General features: G+C 39.0%; 1 protein-coding gene across 4 annotated transcripts in view; it reads left to right on the forward strand.

Moving 5' to 3' along the window:
- LCOR (ligand dependent nuclear receptor corepressor) overlaps window positions 1-12,891 on the forward strand; it is a 90,666-nt gene that overhangs the window by 810 nt on the left and 76,965 nt on the right. The window lies entirely within an intron of this gene.

The following is a 12,891-nucleotide window of genomic DNA, read 5'->3' on the forward strand; positions in this document are numbered from 1 at the left end:
CCCCTTTTTTTTTTTTTTTTTTTCCCCCCTCCTCCTCTCCTTTGCGCGTTTCTTGTTGGGTAGGCTTCTTGCAATCCAATGTTTGGGGTTTTGAAAAAGAAGTCCCTTTCATCTCGAGTAACTTTTTGCATTCAAAATACAGATTTTGCCGTCTTATCTTTCCCTGCTAAGAAATTGAAACCTTTTTTGTGGGTCCCAACATTCACATAAATGTCAGCTCTAGGCCAGTAATTCAGTGTGTGTCTCCAAATAAAAAAAGGTTTGAGAACAGTAGACTGTGAACTTGCAGAGTAATCGTAAAAAATCCCTGTCTAGAGCATTGGTATGTTGTATCTTGTTTGGCCTTCTGTTTCTAATTGAGCACAAATCCTCGTTTTATTTTTAAATATGCAAATATGGCCATAATCTGCCAGTGACTGCTCAGCATAGGTAATCTGTAATAACAGTCACAGATTCACTTTAGTTCCTTGTGTGCAGTTAAACCTCTTATTGTCAGTTAGCTCAGCATCCCAGTTCATTATCAGGGATTTGAAACACCATTTTTGGTTACACTGGGGTGTGTAACTGCTGTGTATATTTTTGGCTTCATCTAGATGTTTAAATTTCTGTAATACAAAAGTGTGCTCTAGATGTGTGTTAACTTCAGATTAATTCAAGCAATTAATTTGTTTTATATATGAAGCAACTGAAGGGCAATATGTTACTGAGAAACTCCCACTACATAAAAGTGTTGGATTTTCTTTCCAACAAATAATTGATATTTCTAAATTCAGTTTGTGGGATTTTATTTTGATTCTGTCTTTGCTACCTTTTATTCCATCTCTACTTGAACCAGATTTATTTTACTTCTGTCTCTTTTTCTCAATTCCTCTTACCTCAAGCTGCTGGTGTTCAGCTGTTCTGGTCCTTTCTAAACTCCCTATTTGCAGCATGTCATCTTGTCTTCCTCTCAGTCCCTGCTGCTCTGGCACTGGGTCCTTGAATGCTCCAGTGGAGCTGTCCTACTGCTCGGAGTTTAGCGTAGCTGTGAGGAGTACATTTGGAAGGAAGAAAAAAACCAAAAAGGACAGTTTCAAAGCTGCTGTTGAAGATATTGTGTTGGGGTGAAATGCAAGAATTGTCTCTATTCATTGTGCTGCTCTTTGGGAAAATCCGGGGTAGCTAGAGAAGTTTATGTCTACAGACTCAAGGAAAACACTACGTTATTGAAGTTCTTAGCAACCCTAAGTGCTAAAACTTAAAACAAACACCCCAACTCCACCCCCATTAATACACACCCTGTTCCATTTCCCTAAAGCCATTTAAATTGCCAGTTTCTGGTGAAGTTGCTTCCTCCCCTTGTCTATTGCATATCTCTTCCTCATACCTAAATTTGATACGTTTTCTTCCAAAAGATTTCCCTCTCTGAAAGTCCCTCTGTGTGTGTTTAACAAAGGATACTGAGAATGCTTTTAAGCACAGAATTGAATGGGGTTTTTTGGAGGTAAAGTACAAAACCATTTAAAAAAAATAAAGTCCAAAGTGTAACGGTGCTCTGTGACTTTTATCTTGATGGCAGTATGTTGTAAATAGTTTCAGCTTCAAATTGATCAGTTTTATGAGGTTTCAGGACCTGCCTCATTCCTACTATGAATCTTGCATAAATCGTTGGGTCATGTAAATGTGTTAATTGTTACCTTTCTGTTTTCATATTTTTATAAAATTATAAAGGGTTTATTGCACTTGCCCAGGATCTCCAGTTGAAATTATATTGTGATCTTAACTCCTTGCTCTAAATATACTTGACTCCTTACTCTGTCATCTTTTTAAGTGAATTTTGACAATATTCTGTGAGATTTCGAAGTAGACTGTTAAATGATGTAGTGTTCTGTTTCACCTTGGCTGTTTGTAGAAGTCTTTGAGAATTTTTTCCTGTAATAAACACTCTGCTTTCCAGTATTTATGCACCAGTATGTGAAAATCTTTCTTGTAGTAATAAGAAATACTCATTCATATTTAGTTCTGAAAATAAATGAGGTGTGTGGGATTTTCTGTGTTAACATCATTCCCTGAAAAGTCATTCTAATACCACACCATGTGGCATTCAAAAAAAATATACCTGTGGTTTGAACTAGTGCATTTGGCAATAAATATGGCTTAAGTAATTCACTTTCCCCTCTTGTTTCTTGCTTCTGCAGTTGTCCTCTCCTGTGGAGTGTGGGTTCACGACAATTTGTCAAACTAAGCTTGTGCTCTTAAGGGAGCAAAGCCACAGAGGGACTGACAGACCACCTGCCCACAAGGAGCCAATTCAGGGGAGCTGTCCTAGCAGGAAACATCTTTTGGAGGGAGTAGATTAATTTTCTGCTGGTCTAGCTCCTTGAACTGGCTGGCAGGTCAAGCAAATACCAGCACTAGCATGAGGAAGAGTGTGAGAATGCAAAGCTGGTGGAAAAGAGTGAGAACAAGGCAACAGAGATAGATAAACTTGAACTGTCATAGAGTTGCATCTTTGGTGTCCCAGTGTGGCCTTTTGTGGGAGATAGCTCAGGGAACTGATCTGGCTGAAACCTTCCTTCAGTTGTCATTCATTTGATCCCCTTTCTGTGAGGAGGGAGATGGTGAGGCTGGTGGAGCATAGGTCTGTGAGCAGTTCTGTTGATCAGTGATGAAATTAGGGGAGCAGCATGCCATGGCCTGGAGGTGGAAGGAAGGGGTGGAGAAGGGGTGTCTAAGCTCTCTTAGCAGTGAGTTGTAATGGGCCTGTGGAACCACAGCGCAGGGGTAGCTGGGACTGGTGCATGGATCTTGATGCCCTGGTAGCACTTGGTCGGGACACAATGTGCTAGATCACAACTATTTGATGCTGACATATGTGTTTTCTGTATCAACCTTGAGTGTTAGCATCTTTTTCAGTGGTCAAAAGCAGATACCTAGACATAAAGGCATGTGGTGATTTTAATTTCTTTTCCTTCTCCCAGACTCTAATCATCTTCTGTTCAGGCACTTGGTGAATTTGAAATGGTTGATAAGATTGGATCTGCTAAGGAATGGGGAGTTTGAGGAATGAAATAACCCACAGATCTCTGAAACCCTCCTGACATCTTTCATACAGGCAGTTAATAGCATGGCAATGCTGCGTGATCACTGGAGTAGTGTGAGGTGATCGCATGCATTTCTTCTAGCTGGTGATGCTTGGCCCTTTGTTAAATATTAGCTGTACCCTTGGAGACTCCCTGACTGAATTATGCTCTGTGTTGGGGGTGTGGGGGCAGGGAGGGAATGGTTCGCTACTCTTCAGAAGTGATCCTAGTTTTGGAAGAAAAATGAGGATTTCAAGGGAAAACCTGTAACATTCTCATAAGATTTCCAATCATCTTGAGCTCTGTCAGTGTTTCATTGAAATGCTGCTTAGCTGTTACGCTGTCAAAATAAGCTAAAGTAATTTCCTTTTTTTTTTTCCTTTCTTTCTTTTTTAAGTTATTGTTGCTGATTAAATCCTGCAGCCTAACTACCTGGTCTCTTTCTGTTTGGTTCATTGTATGGTGGTGGTCTTCTGTGACCTTGGATACTTAGGATTAAAATGTGGATTCTGAGGAAGAAATATGATACATCAGGAAGTGTTAGAATATAGTGATAATCAAGAGAAAGTGTATAGCAGTTGAATAATTCTGAAATCTTTTATTACTTTTCTTATCTTGATTATGTTTCCTGTATAGCTCCAGCCTGTGTGTGACATGAATTAGCTGCTGCTTCCAAACAGTTAGCTGTGTAACCTTGTTTTGGAAATAGGCTCGAGTCTTCAAGTGTTTAATGTGGTTCTAGTTCAAAGGTCAGATTGTATTTCTTTGTTCCAAAATGAGAAAGCTTACTATAGCTGTGATGCTGATGAGAAATAATAATAAAAAGCAAGTTAAAGTTTAAATGTAGGGCTGTTCTATACTGGTGTTTGTTTTAGATACACCTCCAGCTTTGTCCCCAGCAAACGTGAGTGGTACTGTTTGCCTTATCTCAACCTGCTTGCAATGTAGCTGCAGATTGTGGCTTCTCTTATTAATATAAATCCATTGTACAGCAATTTTGCAGTATAGTAGCTGAAGGCTTGTTCAAGAAGATCTGTTCTATGCTCCAACATTTCTGCTTGTTGGCAGTATGAACAGAGGGAAGGAGAATTACCCTTTTATTACAGAGTTATGCCCGGAAAAGATTGAGGCAACTATCATTTAAAAATTAAAATCTTTCATTGGAAGGAGTAAAATTTACAGTGTGATTTTTAGTTTTACTTTAAATGTGCATGGAAGGATGGTATGTGTCTGAAGAACAGTTGAAGTTGAACTGCGGGGGATGAATCCAGATCAGTTTCAAATTCAAATTCTTTGAATTCACTACAAATTCACTCTGGATTTGCCCTTGCTTCCCTGCTTGCACATGAAGAATAACTTCTATTCTTTCAGGGACAATGTCAACCAATCAAGAGCATACTAAAAAAAAAATATTGATAATCACTTTGTGTTATACTATCTTGAAATATTCTTCTGATGCCTGTGACATGAAATTTCAGACTAGGCCTAATAATTTGGGGTTTTTTTTCACATTTCGAAAAAAAGGTATTTTAATTTGTGTGAGGTAATAAGAATCATTACAAGGTGGGATGTTTCCTTCTTGGGATATGTTTGTCCTGCAGGAAGTATAGGCATTTGGACTTTTTAAACTAAGAAATAATGACATTCAGAATTCATCTACTCTAATAGAACTTCCAAAATTAATTACAGTAATCCATTCCGTGCATGTAGAAAATAGTAAAAATCCACCTAGATAAAATCTTTTCAGCATTATGTTGGGATGTATATATTACAGATTTACAGCTTTGTGGTACAGTACCAATTTAAAATAGTACCTGAAGGACTGTTCCAAAATTTTAAGCCATTTCTTGACAGTTTGTGCCATATGTTGATGATAGTCCAAATGCTGTTATGTATAGAACTCCAGTAACTGCACTTTAATTAATAATGGGTGATTAAAAAAAAAATCCCAATTTCTATGCTCATTTGTCTAAATCCTTGTGTGGTACTTTCATGACTCAACAGTCTGCCATCTTAGGCTATCGTACATCCAGGCAAGTACTGTCACGTGTCCTTATGGCGTTTTGGGGTTCTGCTTGTTTTTGTTTGCTTTGTTTTTATCTGAGAACTTATGTTCTTTCACTGCTATTGTAAAATCACAATGAGAATACTTCCTAGAAGTCAGTTTAGGCAAGGTTTGAGGAAAAACAGCCATTTAATAGGGCTAAAGAAAATTAGCCCTGTCTTACAGGTTGGGGCAGAGCAAACACTACTGCAGTATTTTACAGGAGACTTTCCAATCCTCTTCCTGACCCTTCTGTGTATACATGTTTTCACGCTTGAGAGGATGAGGCTTTGGTTCTCAGAGTTTGCTGGGATGGATATTTATAACTCTCTGAGAAATACAAAGCCTTTGGGATTTTCTGAGGGCAGGGTTGGATGGGGTGGGATGGGATGGGATGGGATGGGCTGAGCCAGTTTAGGGTCTGCCTCTGGTTAAGAGGGGCATTAGTGCTTATTTGTACTAAACTGACAGAAGTCTGCAAAACCAGGTAATCTTCTGGTGATGTGCAGTAACCTGTGTCATTCTAGGTGGGAATGAGATGATCAGGAGAGCTCATCTGAAACACTTGATGGGGTCACATCTGTGGGGGGGAAGGGAAGTGAGTAGAAGAGTCTGTTCCAAAGGCACAGAGTCTTCCAGTTTGTATCTTGTTTCTTGTAACCATGCTACAGACTGTGGTTATGTTTGACAGTAGTGCTGTCTAAACTGGCTTAAATAGTCCCCTCTGTTCAAGCACAGCTATGTGTGGCAGCTGGGTGAATCAGTTCCCTGACTAGATCTTACTGGAAAACAATCTTTTTTTTTTTTTTTTTTCTTTTTTTTGGCTACCACATCTGCAGAGGAAGAAGAGGCGCAGAGAGTGAGGAGTTGAGACTATTCAACTGGTATTGTCACACATGCAAAAATACATCTTTCACTGAGTAGGTGTTAGTTTTTGTGTGCTTCATGTTCATTGCAGAAGCAGGAAGATTGAAGCAATCCTCCTCTTCATGCTCTCTCCCTGATCATGAACTGTGGGCTTTGCTTTCCTAACCACTTTCTCTTTAAAAAAAGTTTCAGCTTTATACCTCTTGTCCTCATATCTTTGCAGGCCTCTGGGGTTTCTCATTTCTCTCTGATAAAGCTATATGGCCATTTTGGGAAATGAGAGCTTCAGCTTCTTTCTTTTTCTCTTGAATAATGCCTTACTGTTATTTCTCTGGATATCTTTAAGTAATTTACCTTTTTCCTCAGATTTAGTTCACCTTGTATGTTGTGTGTAGTATCACATGCTCTTCATGGGGAGTTGACAAAAAATTTGAATTCTCAAGATTTGAGTTACACATCAATGCTGCTGACACATGAAAGATGAAGTAGAGGTTACGGTTTTGCAACATTTCTGTGGGACACCAGTTCCTCTATGGTAAAATTGCTACTAGATGATCTCTCCATCTGTTTTTTTCCACTGTTCTTACAGAGAAGAGAAAGGATGCTACTCCTCTTGCATTTTCTACGAGGGGTGGCAAAGTGGCTGCACAGGGAAGACTTGCAGGAAGACAAAGGATGTTCCTTATGCCCTGAGGACCATGATATTTTATGGAAGGGAGTAGAGGGGGAGAAAAGAGGACTGGACAAGAGCCTAGTATTCATTAACAAAGGAAGCTTTCAGAAGCTGAATCCAGCAGCGTGGAAAGACATCAGAAGCCATCAGACAATCTTAACTCTTGAGCTGAGTTTACTAATGAAAACTTTCCTGGTTGCCTTTGATTGCTTTTTGCATACACTTGTAGTACAGGTGTTTCAGTGTGTAACTGGAGCGGTGAGTCCATTGATGTCCTTTGCCCTCTTCTGCTGCAGGGATGATGGTCGTTTTGAAAATGGATTAACTGCCAGAATAGGAAGAGGAACAAGTAGTCAAGCCTCAGAGTTCTTAATTTCTTTATTTCTGTTTTTGTTGGTTGCCCTACCAAAAGGATGTGAAAGCTTCAGCCCACAGCCTGTAATTCCCTGCTCTTAATACTAAAAGGCTGGTTCTTAGCACTGAGACTCCAGTGCTTGTCACGGTGTCTGTAATGAGTCTGTAGCAATGTGCTGTTTGGTTCCCTTTGCTGCTGTGTTTGTGTGACAGGAGGCAGCTTGCTATGTTACCTGTGTAATAAACTTCTGAGTTCAGCCTGCAGCCTTGCAAGGAGAGCCTAGTCCTACAGCTGTTAAACTCTCCACAGAGATTCATGTACACAAAGCTCTTTGGTGATCTGCTTGTGCTTAATGTGCTGACTAACTTGCTGGTTAGCTTTGAAACTTTGTTGCAGATTACTCAGAGTAATGTAGTTCTGTGCTTGTGCACTTGGGGTGGAGAGTCTTGTGATCAAAAGAGTCCTCTCAGCCTGTGCCTTGTGTCCTGTAGTCTTGGGCTTTTAGAAAAATATTTTTATGTATTTGAATAGAGGAAATTGATTGACTTTGGTTTAAACAGCAGCCTGGCTTATTTCTTGCCTTCTTTGGGAGTTATTTGATCCTTCAAATTGTGTGAACAATTTGAAGATAAGCTAGTGTTACAGCAGACTTCTTTCTGAAGTTTGGTCATCTCCTGGGTTAAGATGTGTCATTGCGACAAAAACAATGAGAGCTGCTGTCTAGGTCATGCTTTATCACGGCCTTTAGATGTGTTTCTGAGAACATGCATAAAGAAAATTTTTGCAGAAATGGATGCTTAACTTCCATTTCACTCTGCAAAAGTAAGGGAATAGGAAAGCATGGGGGTAATTTCTTTTTCTGATGTAAACAAACTTAAATCTTCTTAAAGCAATGATTCCATTTACATCCTTCAGAATAGGAGGAGCATGGCTAGCTTATTCCTATTTTAAAGTCATTAGTGAAACTTAAGTTTATATGATGCCAGAATCTCTCTTCTGGGGTTTCTCTCAAGGGTCTTACTTTTATTTTATGAAGAAAAAAAACATCTGACAGCGTTCACTTCCAAATGAGCAGTGAAAAAACTTTTCTTAAAAAAAGACTATTGCGTTTTTGCGTCAGTGATCATTTCTTGATCTAATTGTCCTCTTTGGTAAGTAAGAGGAGTGTTCCTTGCAGGTTTAAAATGTCCTTTGGAAAAGTTGTGCTCTTATTCAACTGGAAGTTGGAAGTTTCAGTTACCTCAGTGGTTATTCTTTATCTGCATGCTGTACCTTACTATCTTTCACAATATTACAAGATTAGAAAAAAGATGAAGACATGTGAGGGAACATATTGCAGAATGTGTTGTGTAAGACAAGTGCACTGAGTTTTTGTCAAAACGAAGTGTCAAAGTCTCTTGGAGGGGGAAAAAGTAGTTTTTTCCCTTAAATATTTCCCATGAATGTTTAGTTTATTCTAACTTATACTTGGTGAGCAAAATTGTATCAAGTATAACACTAAATTTGGTATTTCTGGTTAAATGCCTAACTACTGCCCACACATTTCTCTTGGTTTTTTTATACTTTTCTGTCATCCTTGTCAATCCTGTGCATTCGTACAAAATAAGAAAAACGTAATAATCTGTAACTGTATGGTAAGATGCTATGAGAACCTAGTTCTTGTATCTTACAGGAGTATTTTTGTAAACTCTTCACAAAATCTAATGCCTAGGTTTTGCCTCTGCAGTTTTCCTTGAGTGATGTACAGTCATTTGGGAATGAATGGCTTTAGTGCTCAGTTCACATAGGCCATGCAGAGGTCCATATGATCTTTTGAATTCAGCAGGGATGCTGCATTTATTTCTTGAACAAGCCTAAACCATTGAGAGAACTGTTTTGCCAGAGCTCTCTTAAAACAGTGTTTTTCAATCTGAAGTTGGCAAGAAGCAACTGTGGAAAAACAAGGCTATTGCCAATAGTTTAAATTGTGTGGCATTTTTATGCTTTTCAGGATTCCACAACTTGAAAATTACTGCTCTAAATGATTTGTAAATGAGGGCTATTTTTCCCTTCCAAAGTGGCTGTAGGTGTTAAGGAGTATGAGCTGATACTTAGTGATCCATTACATTAGGACTGATTTTTGTCTTTCCTTCCTCTTCTCATAGTTTGCTATTTGAAAGTATATTTTCTCCAAAAATGGATATAGTGGAGGATACTAAGTCTGGAAAACTTCAGTTTGAAAGCTGACTTCTGAAAAAAGGTTAGAGTGGTGTTAAGTAGGTCTGTTTACAGAACTGCACTCTGTGAATGTAGAGCTTCTGTATTTTCCCTTCCAAGAATCTTGCTATGAAGGCCAAACTCCTGCTAGTTTTTGTTAGATCTAAAGATTTCATTGCATTCCTCCCTTACACAGTTGTGAAAGGAACTTTAAATGTGCAGGCTTGAGTGTAAACTGATGTAGCCTCCATGCAGTGTGTTGGCAGATGCCCTGAAACAACAGGTAAACCACCTTTCAGGTCTCAAGAGGACATGGATTTATTTATTTTAATGACTAGAAGGCATTTGAAGTATGGGATGGATGCTAAGCTGTTTGCTAATCCCTTGGTGCACTGCTGTTCTGGGTATCAAAACCCAAATAGTCTCCATCCTGGCCACTGTCCACCTGACTTTTTCTGCTAGAACCCATAGCTGAGGTCACAGTTTGAGCATGCTAACAGTACAAAACTGAAGAGAGGTCAGAGGTTACTCTGCTCAACAAGTTACTCAGTTTTACAATAGATTAAAATTTGACTTCATAAGTTAAAGATGTTGCAGAACTGTAGTCGACTTTGCCATGGAGGCTGCACTCCTTTCCTGTTGACAGATTGGTTCTTGTTCTTAAATCATCTGCTTGCCTGTGACTAATCTTGAATTTGTATCTTTCTTCTGCTTGTAATTTGAAGTGAATTCTGTGCTCCAAATAAGAACAGCAGACAGGGCTTTACATTTTCTCAACTCCTTGTAGCCCAAGGACTGCTCCTGGCCCGAGGATAGGAAATGCCTTACACAGCTTGGTGTGTAATGGGAGGTGCTTGAGAGGAAGGCAAGAAGTCGATCACAGCTGCTTTGGTCTATACTTACTGGCATGGTGATGAACTTTAGCAGCTAAATGCACTTGTGATGACACCTCACAAACTTCAGAAAGTAAGCAGTTATTTTTGGAAACTTTTTTCCCCTCAGGACTAAAACTACTAAACCTACTTAAAGTCTATGCAAAAGCACTTTTTCCCAAGAAATCGACACCTTCTGCTTATCATGTTTGTGGGCATTTCAGCATCCCAACCCTGTATCACTCTTGATGTTCCTTCTTGTCTTTCTAGTGTCTGAAAGTTGGAGGGCTTTCCATTGTTGTAAGGGAAGAATAGTTATTTCCTATTTATTTAGGGGAAAGAGATAAGCAATCCTCTAATCTCATCTTTAAGGCAGATGGATCTTTGCTCTCAGCATGCTATGGTGCTGCCTAGGCGGGTCTTCATGATTGTGCTGGTAAGCAGCAAACAGAGCTAATTTCTGTATTGGTTTGTACTAACACACTTGAAGGGTTAAGAGTGCTGAATTTATTGTGCAGTTTTGAGATTCTGTTGGTGGTGTCAAAAATTTCTTTAATGAATAAATAAATCATGCTCTGAACACTGGTTTGCTGCCCTATAGTTTTGCTGGTGTAGCTCTGTTTGGTCTGTTTTTAAGCTGGGTTGTGAAGTCAAGGTTTAATAAGCCTTGACTCTAATGAGAAGTCACAGGTTAGTGTGAACAGAGGCTATGGGACCTTAGCTGTGAGTGGGCCAGAACGAGAGCCATGGATGTGGGTGTGTGGAGGAATCCCTGTCAGGGATGTCCTTCCTCTGAGCTAGGAACCGTCTGTTCTCAGTGGCAGTGAAAGGACACCAGCGCCTGCAGGAGCACCTTGTGGTTTTGTGTGACAAGTGAGGCTCTCCTGAGGACTAATTCCTGCTTTCTGTCAGCGTGGCAGCCAGCATGTAAATGTGCTGTGGCGGTGGTGCAGTAACTGCCTCGCCCTCTGCTGTCAGTCCACACGCACGTAGGGCTGGGGTCTAAAGCAGCTCGAGTCAGGTGGTCTTAGTTAATTGATCTCTTGCTTCAAATGACCTCACAGAAGGTCATAAGCTTACTCTTGTTTTCAAAATTACATGTAAAATACTTGTCTGTGGGCTTTCAAATTCCTTGGTAAGGCATTGTTCAACTCAGGTGCCTTTTACCTGCTAGTTCCTTTTGAGGGGAGGTAGAGATGAAAATGAACTAACAGGACATCATAGCCTTGAAATATCCCAAGAGTTTTTCTTCTTGGAACCAGTGAAGGAAAATGAATATATCTTCAAAACTAGGTCTCTTGAAAATCCAGATTTAGCATAAATGAGGATCCTTCACAAAGAATGCTTTTAGAAAAGGAGATAATGAGCTTTAATAGCTGTGTAAAGACTAAACTCTTCCAAATACATCTTAAAGCATTTTTGGGGAATGGTCAAAATATTTCCCACTTCAGAGAAAAAAGAGTTTCAGGTAACTAACTACCTGATCTTCCCATCAAAGAGAAGAGTGTATTCTTTTGAAGCCTTTGCTTATTAAAGTTCTAATGTGAAACTTGGATGGGGCAGTGATTGGGGAGGCACTGGTGGGAGAAGGCAGCCACATTCTGGTGGGTTTGGTTTTCTGTTTGTTTGGTTGGGTTTTTGGTTTTTTTTTTTTTTTTTTTTTTTTTTTTTTTTTTTTTTTTTTTTTTTTTTTTTTTGTTGGTTTTTTGTTTTTTTTTTTTTTTTTTTTTTTTTTTTTTTTTTTTTTTTTTTTATTTTGTTTGGGTTTGGTTTTGTTGTTTTAAGCTTAAAAAGTCAAATGGAAGTCACCATGAAAAAGCTATTCTAAAAACATACTGTTTTCAGTTAAAGAGTTAAAGGTTAGGACAGCATAGGGATATACTTAGATAGGTTCTCTGAATGTTTTTTTAAAGGAAGCTAACAGAAAATGGTCCTCGAGACTATCTAATAAAATTACTGTTGGCTTTTGAGCCATGAGTTATTCTTTGTCCACAATTAAGTTAAACATTACACTATTTTTTAAACTTTATTGCATGACATTAAGCAAGTTTCTGGAGGGTCAGATTTCTGAAAAGGCATGAAATTACACTCTTTGCAATATCACTGTTTTGGTGAAAAATACTGAAATGTATTGATTATAGTTCATATACCCTAAAAGAGATGTTCAGTGTTTGTAGAAGATGCTATAGGAAACATTAAGTAGACTTCTTTCCTTTTTAAAATAAAGGTGAGGTTAAGCTAGAGCAACTGTAATAAAGCATTTCACCCTGATTTTGAAGAAACTGCAAGTCCACATTTCAGACCTTGCCAAACTGCAACGTAGTGTTGCATTTAGAGTAGGTGCAGGTTTGGGCAGTAACTTCTGCCATAATTTCTGAGAAATCACAATTATATGTCTTTTAACAAATGAGCAGTATGGGAGAGTATAGTTGTTTACTGCTGACCAGTATATAAGATTATTCAGGAAAGATTTTGGTTCCACCACAGGTAAATAGAATACATGTCCAAGGGATGCATAGCAGTAAAAGTGAATTTCTGTATAAAAATACAGTTCATGGTTGCACAGCAGTTTTTACTCTCATATAGATTTAAAATGCTGCAGGAGAAGGGTGATCATACCACTCCCTTTGTGCCACTGCCCTCACTTTGTGTAAATGCGTGCTGGGTTGGATCAGGAAACTGATCCCTGAACCATCTTGTCGTGTTACTGTGCAAATGCGAGATGAGTGAGCATCTGGGGGGGTGGGGAGGATGAGTGGGATCAGCTTTTTCAGTGGAGAGGTGGATTTAACATGGATTAAAGTGCCAGGTGATCAGTAATC

This window comes from Pyrgilauda ruficollis, unplaced genomic scaffold (assembly GCF_017590135.1).
Source record: "Pyrgilauda ruficollis isolate IOZ18807 unplaced genomic scaffold, ASM1759013v1 scaffold15, whole genome shotgun sequence".
Taxonomy (NCBI): Eukaryota; Metazoa; Chordata; class Aves; order Passeriformes; family Passeridae; genus Pyrgilauda; species Pyrgilauda ruficollis.